Source organism: Vicugna pacos, chromosome 33, assembly GCF_048564905.1.
Source record: "Vicugna pacos chromosome 33, VicPac4, whole genome shotgun sequence".
Lineage (NCBI taxonomy): Eukaryota > Metazoa > Chordata > Mammalia > Artiodactyla > Camelidae > Vicugna > Vicugna pacos.
In genome coordinates, this window is record NC_133019.1 from 18,235,800 (window position 1) to 18,245,881 (window position 10,082).

Here is a 10,082-nt window from a genome sequence, read left to right on the forward strand (position 1 = left end):
CCATGGTAACGATGAACAGCAGAGAGGGGGCCGCCTGCTGAGGAAGAACTCGGAGAGGTGCAGCAGATGGCCTGTTGTCTGCTTCTACTCTGGGCGTCACAGATGAGCAATGGATCCAATTATATCCCGGAAGGGGAGAACCACCTAAGACACTTGTGGTCTGTGGGGCTGGCGGCGAAGCCACGGAGCGGCACCAGGTGCATTCCTGTAGGACCTGCTCAGGAGTAGCCATGGTAACCATAACAGCACTCCGAGAGTCGCATCCTGGACCACACAGCACTTGGGAAAGGAAGTGTGAGCACAGAAGTGGCTTCCACCAAGCCCAGCAGATGGTTTCTGCAGTCTGTGCAGACAATATGGATAAGAACCCTTTACCTACATCACAAAGGACTAATTAGAAAAAAAAACAACTTTATTTAAAAAAATCCCTTTGCCAAAGAAAAATTAAGTACGGACTTACCTGTTGACCTTACTTAGTGATTCCTCAAGTGTTTCCCGTGACTGCTGAGAAGAGAATTATTTCACATTTAAGTAAGTGATGAGCCTGTGTCCTAAAAGAGCTTTCTCAAAAGTAGATTTTGTAGTGCGTTTTAATGTAACTCAATTAAGGATTCCTCGTCAAATAAATTTGGGCAATCCAAAATTAAACAAGTCTCTTTACTAAAGAACTTTACAGTCTTTAAGATATGAATTATGGATCTGTGAGAGGCAGCCTAGAAAATACAGTATTCTCAAAGCTTGTTGGACTAAGGAGACCTTTTTGTCTGGAGTATTTGAGGGAAGGGAGAGCAAGGGTATATTCTGGACCAGGGTTTTGCAGATACCTCTTTGGAAAAGGCCACATGGAGTTCTGTAAGAATAATTAAAGAGTTGGTGATAAAAATCGCACACCTTAGCACTGTAAAAATGGTTTAGATTTAACTCCTCGGTTTAAAACCACGAGGCATTCTTCACCTGCACTTGCTCCATGTGCAAAATAAGAAGAAAACCTCAATTCCGAATTGTTTCATCCAAACCTCCATGTATGTAGCCAACATTATTCTGATTTCTTTCCCATTTCTGTTTAGCCCTTCAAGTCCTGTGAATGAAAAATAAGCTGATTCACTGAAGAGTTTACCAAATGGGAGGTACCGCATGAAAATTAAAATTATTTACTGGTTGACGTATTATATACTAATTTGTATTTCAGAAAGCTTAAATTCCAAGAGTCTTAACTTTGTTGAAAAACACCATAACCTAAGAAATAAGGTCTATGATCTATTCAATTAAACAGCTAATATAGTCATCCCCCAGGAAACTTTTGCTCCCATTGCCAGAGACGTGATAAAGAACAAGAAAATATATCCTGAATGATGTAGGATTAATGGCTCTATAACTCCCCCCATGTGTGCTAGGTAAATATACTCAGTTACACATCTTCAGAACACCAATAATCAAATCAGCCTAGACATTCTTTGGCTTTGTATTCTCGTGGCACTAAATTGATAGCAGACCTCGAGCTCAATATTTAATGAATCTTCTCAGGAGATCTTCCCGGATCGTGAAAAGGACATTGGAGCCCACAGTGCAGCAAGTTCACCACCAAAAATATTGCACCTGGGCAGGATCTGAAGAGGAGCATGCTCACTCTGAAGCAGCTGGCATTACAGGCGTTCACAGGTGAGCACGGAGCTTCTGAACCCGCCCATCCCACGCCAGCCTTGGGCCTTACAGAGTATCCTCTTAGCCCTGGGCAGAGCTGGGAGGCTGGTTAGGAGATGAACCAGGAGGAGCATGGTCAGGGGGAGGGAGGGGACGCTGCACAGAGGCGCGATCTGGGCTGAGGGGTCAGGGTCAGAGATCCACGCTCTGCCCCAAGCTTTGCTGCCGTTCGCCATTCCCTTGGGGCAGTGTCTGGGCGCGGAGCCACAGTCCCTGCCTTCTCTGCCGCACCTTGTAAATCACAGCCAGGGTGGCCTTGGGGCCACTGGGTCCCCTAATGGGCTCTTATATATTGCACCGAGAGCTGCCCACTCAGATGACCTCCACAAATCTTGTTACTTGGAGCTGAGTGCACTGGAGAAATAAATGTATTAGGAAGAAAAATTAATCATCCAGATTAAGTGGAAAGATTCTGGTGTGAGCAGTAAAAGAATGATTGCAAGGGAAGGAAGAGGTGATGGAGGGCTGCGGAGGATTCACACATACCTGTGACTCTGTGGTTATAAGCAGGACCTCTTTGTTCAGCACTGTGACTAATGCAGCCTTAATGCAGTGACATCAAACTAATAATAATAACAACCACTTATTGGGTGTGCCAGGCAGTGGTATGATGTACCAAGCACTTTGCTAAGGGCCACATGGGCTTCATTTCTTTTAATTTTCATTACAGATAGGTACTATTATAATCCACATTTTACTTACTAGGAAACTGAAGCTCAGATGGGTTGAGTCACTCAAGATCACATAGCGAGTTGACAGTAGAACTTGATCTTCTGACTCTCATGATGGGAGTTCTTAAAAGCTGGGCTAAGAATGAGTCATACTATTTGGGGTGAGGGGGGAAAACAGATTTTAAAGAATGGAAGGCACAGGTATTGCTGTCATGGAGTTTATGCTCAAGAAGGAAGGGTAGGCAAAGTATTATGAATAGTTAATTGGATGCTTATACAAAACATGACATAACATACTTTTTCCTTTCCAATAATAGCCCGGCAGGCGGAGAATGGAGAACTCAGACGCTAGCATCAGAAGGCTTCCAAATGGGGAGAAAGTGGTCCTGCCAGTGGGAGCGTCTCCAGGTGATGGCTTTACCTGAAATGCAAAGCTACTTTAAAGGGTCTGCCCTTCAGGACAGACATCCTCTGGTATAAATTCAGTAAGTGACATTCTATCCCTTAGGGACGAAGTCTCCATCCACATGGGCCACAGAAAGAAGAATCCAGTTTTACACATTTTAAACTCACGCTCACAAATAATAGACTTAAGATTCTTCTTGCCTCTGTATATTTCAAACTGCAAATGTTACAATACAGGAAACTTCTCATGCGTCAACTTTACCTGAATATTTAATTCTGGTCGATATACAATTTTAACAATTGCTTCAAGATAACTTGTTTATGAATGTCAGTCCTCCCAGAATGACTTCCTTAAACCAATTGCCCGGTGAAACTTGAAGTCTCTTCTCCAGAGTAAATGGTCCCTTAAAGGAAATTTCTTTACCAAGAAGGAAAAGAAAAGAAAAAGAAAAAGGAAGGAAGAAGGGAAGGAAGGAAGGAAGGAAGGAAGGAAGGAAGGAAGGAAGGAAGGAAGAAAGAAAGAAAGAAAGAAAGAAAGAAAGAAAGAATAGAATAGAAAAAGGCAAAGTAACTGCTTTCCAAGTGCTTGAAGCCCATTTTGCGTCTTTGCCAGAGAAAGAATGCTAAATGGTAGGCTCCCTTCTGAAGGGCTGCTGTGATTTCCCCCTTGGCGTGTGTATCTTCCAGAATCCTAGATTCTGCAGTTAATGTGTGAAATAGCTATTTAGAACACCACGCTTCGCTGACTAATCCCCTCTCCTCCCATTCTTCATGGAGCAATGTCCAATTAATTTCACATTGTATTTTTGATGGCTATAACCAATTGGTTGCTTCAAGTCAGAAGCTTTTTTTTTACCTAGATAGAAATAATTATGGTGAATAAACGAGACTGTATAACCAAAACAGAGAGCTGATTTAGCCTTTGCTTGCATGCTGACTCTTCTAATTCTTACAAGCCTTACTTAGAAACTGTCACAAATTCATTTTACGAAAGATGTGCATACAGAACCCCAGTTTAGAAATTTGCTGGTTGTTTCAACCTGTTGGAAAACTTACCTGATGTCGTGTCCTTAGCCAGGCTATTTATACAGTTTATATTATATGTATCACTTACTGCTGTTCTCCAATCGCAATGACTAACTGAATTACATGTGTTTTGAGCAGATGAAGACAATTTATGTAAGGAAGTAAATGCCTGCAAAGAAGGACCTATGCATCTGTGTCGGGGCCTCTGGGAGCCTCCCCAGGTGCCCGTGCCAGGCCAGGGCTTTCCTCCAAGGTAAAAGCGTCTACCCTAACGGGATGCTCTCCCTTATAACATCCAGGCATCGAGTGAAGACAGAGCCATAGTTCTTAATTTCCACTCCCAGTGAAAGCAGGTGTGGGTGATTGTTGAGACAACTCTCAAAACACACTGACCACAGAAAATAAATTTGATTCAAGGGAAGTGGAAATCAATATTGACTCAATGAAACTATAAATCTTGATATTCCATACAACAAGTATATGTGTTCATTATCACTCATTTGAACACATGAGCCGGGATTACATTTAATACTTCCTGGAAAGGAGCCAGGTTTCTACTTGCTGGTAGCAAAGGATGATTTACGCCAGGTAAGTAGTAGAAAAGAACTGATTTCATTAATTTCGTCACCAGGGTTTCTCCACTGAGGAAGGGTAAATTGGGAAACAGACTAGCAGGACATTTTCTAATATTTATTTATAAGCATAATTTAACGTAGCCTACTGTATCCTGTGTATGCTCGAGGTTAATTGTCTTCACGTTGCAAAACCACCTCGTCTGCTCAGGCCAGTATCCAGCCACGTCAGTGAACTCACCATCTGACTTCTCCAACTGAATAGTCACGGACCACTTGTATAGGGGCTTGTGGGTTGTGCATTAATTTATTAGAAAAACAGTTATTTGATGTTCATTATGTGACAGGCTGTTCTAGGTGTTGGGGATTTGATGATGAACCAAATGGACAAAGTCACTGCTCTCATAGAACTTATTCTCTAGTCCCCAGCATCAGCTAGACTCTCCAAATTGAAACCAAAGATGAATTCATTCACTCCTTCCTTTATTCATTAACTCTTCATCCAGTCTTTTGAATTGAACAGAAAAAAAATCTCTGTTGAACCACGACCATGGACTAGGCACTGGTTATATTATGGTGAACAAAGTTAAGTTCCTGCTCTGAGATGTATAAACAGGTCGATCTTATAGCCAGGTAGAGATATCACACAAATATATAATAATTTCAGAAATCGGCAAGTTCCAAGAAGAGAAATTAAGTGGGGAAAAGAGTCAGAGTGATTAGGTTGAACATTAATTAGTGGAAGGATCTCTGATAAGGGAACATAGTACATAGTACGGAGATTTTAAGAAGTGTGAGAGCTTTGGGGAAGGGTTTTCCAGCAGAGAGGTCAGTAAATTTCTTTACTACACTTGTGTAATTGCTTTCAAAAATTCACCAAGGAACATAATTATTAGGAGGAGAGGCTCTTACGTCCCACTTCCTAAGCTGGAATCCAGCTCCATCACTTCTTTCACAGGCATGAGCTCAGAGGAGCTGGCTGAATTTTTATCCAGGTTGGGGGTAAGGGAATAGGAGTGGGTAGTAAGGCAAGACTGTAGTGCTGAGAGCAACAATGAGATTCCAGAAGCAGGGTCCTGATGGGGACAAGGTCTGAGCTGATTAGGCAGTCCTAAAGCTGCCTGTCAGACTTAACAGATCCGATTGCAAGAGGGAGCCAATGTGGGGAGCCGGAGTGAGACGGAAGCCCGAGTGAGTCGGAAGCCCATGAGTGGAGTGTTGATACAGATTCACAGGGTATGGAGTAACGGAGTGGGTGAATACGGGACAGTTCCTGAGCCAAAGGCTGATGTCCATGATTACTAAGGCTTGTATGTCTGTTTCACAGGTGAGCCAGGTGCGTTGGAAAGGTGAGAAGGGAGGTCACTGGAGTCAGGCAGGATTAGATAAAACAACCAGCTGAATCCCAGAAGGATCAACTCTAGTTTGGAGCATCCTATAAAAAGCTGAGCTGTGGGTATAATGGGAGGGTGTCAGAGATGAAGTGCAGTTTCTCGGCTTATCAAGGGCTGGGGGTAAAGCTATCTGCTCAAAGTGGAAATGGCCAAGGACGTAAATGGGTTAATTGCCCAACTAATTTTACTGTAGATTGCAAATGTTTTTTGACAAACATATTATTTGCTTGGTTTGGCTCAGAGCATAAGGATCTTTCCAGACCTTCTAAACATTGCCCACCCCTTCACCTTGCACACACACACATGCACAGGCACACACATGCACGGGCACACATATGCACACACAGTCCATAGGCCCTGGACCTCAGGGCTGTGTTTCTATTCATTCATTTGTTCCTTCTTTCATGTATTTAGCAAACAATTATTGAACAGCTATTTTGCGGCAGGTCTGAAGATATAAAAATAAATAGCAATTGGTCCCTGACTTTAAGGAGCTTCAACCTTCTAATTCCAGGCTGAGCTACTTTCTTCAAACCCTTTTTAATTATTTAAGGAACAAGTTCTTTCCTGCTAGACTTCGTGTCATCTCTCAAGACTTTTAATCCACACTGCTGTTCTCGCAGGTCATTGGCTGAGTCTTTGGGCCCCGCCCCAGGAATGTCTCCTTTCCTCTCGTCTCAGAGCCAGAATCCTAGACCCTATTTAAAGTCTATTCCAAGATTTGATACTCTCTAGACCTGTCTTTTCCTATTAAAATTGACAGCATCACACTCGACTTACCTATCCCCACCCTGCAACATGTAGCCACCTGGCTTTAAAGCATCCCACTCAGACTTCCCCGAACTCTTGGCACTTCTAGCCCCCTATCTCTGCTGCCTCCCGAATTCTCAGTCTTGTTTTATCTCAGGGCCATTAGGAGAGACCAGGAGAAAGGCAGAGATGTCCGTTCACACTTGTCCTTCAGAAAGTAACACCACCTTCCTCTTCTAATGGGTTTAAAATTTAATAGAACAGCTCCCGAGAAAATAATTGCTTGAGTTATAATTGATTCATCTCATTTAGATTTTGTATTATTACTCTCAATGCTTGATCTAGCTTCTTTAAGCAAGAATACAAAATAGGGTAGAGATAGAACACTGAAACAGACATATTAGATTTAGAGCTCAAAGAAAGTAAGAATGCTCTTTTATATCCTTCCTGTGGCACCCAGGAGAGAGAGGAAAATGAAGAGAAACAACACTTACCAAGCCCCTCCTATGTGTCAGGTATTTCTCGTGAGCTCCTTGTAATAAATAAAAACCTAGAGAGCTTGTTCAAGGTGGTTAGAGAATTTACGGACTATTGTACAACTCGTAAGTGGGAAGCTGGGGTCTAAATCAAGCCCTCTGTGATGTTGGAACTGGCCCTTTATTCTTCATTATATTCTGACCTGGACCTGGAAGCAGCTAGCTGCATGACCCTGGCCTTGCTGGCCTCAGCGTCAACATCTGGGAAATGAAGAAACTGGACTCAGGCTCCCAAGGACACTTCCAGTGAAGACCCAGTGGCCTGGCTATTGTCACCTTCTCGTTATCTGTGGCTGGATGTCGCTCCTAAGGGTTTTTCTGACTCAAGGTCCATTTAAATAAGAAATACTGATCTACAGTTTAACGAGATTCCTGCTGTTTTGTTCTCAGTTTTTTGACACTATAAAGCTGTGTAGTCTGATTGTTTTGGGCCAGTTTCTTTCCGGATGGAACTTGTATACTTTTGAAGGTGTCTTTCTCATCCTTCCACCCCTGTTCGGGGGGACTTCATGAGCACTTCTGAAAATAGACCTGCATCCAGTCAGATTCAGAAGGAGAAACCCGTTTAACCATTTGAACAGCAAGTAATACGAAATAAAATTGACAGGTACTTAACTGTGAGATGCCTCTGCTCTGCCTAGTGAGTTTCCAAAGTGAATCAACAATCAAAGAATCAATGGAAAATTAGAAAGGTCATGTCTGTCTCAAAAAGACATTGTAATAGACATCAAAACCGTCCAAACAGGTGACTTGAACATGGTTCTAATAACTTAGCGCAACCAAAGCACTTTAAAAATTAATGTGAAATCCACTGTCGGTCATTTTAGATTTTTATGGACGAGGAACTGCATTTGTGTAAATTGTTCAATTGCAGCGCAACGTGAGGCTTCAGACCAGTGAAGGGGAATTAGATGAAATGAGCACTGACCTTTGCAGCTGATGAAAATGAGAATCAGCATCTCTGGGCACTTCTCATTTCACATTGTTTTTAATTGGACAATATTATAGAAGCGACAAGAAATGGAACCTGATATTGATGGAAATTGCTTTAACAGATGGGAGTATTTACACGGAAACTCCCAGGTTTCCTAATCTGAAGGTGCCAAATTATATTTTTTAAAACTAATAGTATTTTTATAAACTAATCTCTAGAGGAGACATATGCAACCTATATCTAAAATTGATCTATAAAATCTCACTGTCCCAGGGATCCAATTACACAAAAATTCAGGTCATCTAACCACACACATGAAAGAGACAACTGGTCAGCTAACAGCTTCAGACAGAAATACCAGACAAATCTGAAAACTGTCAGCATCATATAAAAGCCACAAATTGGGCAGTCAAAAGCCAGTCCCCTTCAATAATTACCCCGTGTGCACCAAACATCCAGGGTCTACCACCACGGAGCAGAGAGCCCTGGGAAAAATCCTAACAGCGTAGGGCAGGGACTCCAAGCAAGCTGCACTGGCATGAACAGACATCGCTGAGGGATTATAGAACTAAGGTCAGTCCAAAACTGGACTGGACAACCTCACAAGAATCTTCCCAAAGAACAGAATGTCTGAGGTTCCGTGACCTTCAAGATCCTGCAAATCCCTCTCTGTGAGGCTTAAAGCTCCTGCTTTGCACTTTAACCTGTTACATGCTACACTGCCCCCTACATGCCCACAGCACATCTCCCTCCCCTGCATACACACACCACACACACACACACACACACACACACACACACACAGAGAAAATAACCAGCCTCTGCCAGGAAAATGGTCAAAGTTAAGATAATTGTCTGCTTGGTCTCCCTTCTGACTCTTTTTATCTTCATAGGTGTTCTCTCCCACTCTTGGGTACCAAGACCTCATTGCTTTATGAACCTTCTTCCAAGAAAAGCAAGCATTGGTTTTTATCACTATTACCCTTTGACAGAAATTAATTCACTGGTCTGAGAAGGGATTGCACCATGCCCTTCCCCACACCCAGCACACTTCTCTTCGTGAAAGATGTTTTATCTCACGGGATGGTTATCTATAGGCATTCAGAGAACCTAGGAGGGCCAGGACCTGGAGAAATGGGTCTTCCCCTTGTGGAAGGCAGGCATGGGGGAAAAGGGCGCAGTGCCAATTAAATCATCTGCCAGGTGGGGCATGGAATCCAATAGGCATAGCAAAGAATGAAGAGGTTGAGTATGTGGGTAGCAGATAGTAATGAACCCAAGGTCAGGCAACGTAGGCTAATGTGGATTTGAGTACCAGCTCCAGTCCCTGCTAACACAGATGAAATATTGTGCTTCTCCCCAAATTCATCCTGTATCTAGAGATGTTCTAAAAATAACATTATGGTTATTTTAGGCTATCCAATCACATAGCACTGACTCCAAACGTTAACCATGACCTCTGTCTCAATGTATCACCTCTCCTTATATTCAGTGCTCTATATTCTTCCCTCTGATTCACCACTGTCATCACTGCCACCACCATCACTACTGCTTTCAGCTCCACATCGTGGTGATTGCTAGACAGCCAACCCAGAGCCTCATGGCCCAGAATTTCTGCTGTCACAAACCACCTGGTGGCCAGGACAACCAATAAAATCAGAGAGCAGGGTGCAGTTGCTTTAGAACCCACCCGGTATTAGGATTGATAAGATGACAGTAAGAGAAAGGGCAAAATACACGCAGAGTGGGGCTCAAAGGAGTAGTTACAGAAAGAGGGGACAATAATAGACTGTATTATTTTTCCAAACATTTGCTGCTTTTCCCTGGGAAAGCATTCTCTTTCCTGCCCCACTGCCACTCATACAACTTACACTGGGAAATAAAATGAGTGGAAGTGATTGGTGTCACTTCTGAAAAGAATTTCTAGGGGCACGCTATCATGTCCTTTCTCTGTTCCACCTGCCACAATGACCAGTACTGATCCAGAACAAAGACTTCTTCACCAGCCTGGGTCCCAGAGCAAAGACAACAGACAATAAGCAACGTATCCATTTATCTAGCTAGCAAGCTAGTTATCAGTGAATAAACTCCCA

At 42.9% G+C, this 10,082-nt stretch overlaps 1 long non-coding RNA gene across 1 annotated transcript; it reads left to right on the plus strand.

Moving 5' to 3' along the window:
* Window positions 1-294: 294 nt before the first annotated feature.
* On the plus strand, window positions 295-3,038 carry LOC140691200 (uncharacterized). Its single transcript, XR_012066751.1, has 3 exons — window positions 295-531; window positions 1,525-1,659; window positions 2,690-3,038. It is a non-coding gene; the product is annotated as an uncharacterized lncRNA (long non-coding RNA).
* The last annotated feature ends 7,044 nt before the right edge of the window (window positions 3,039-10,082 follow it).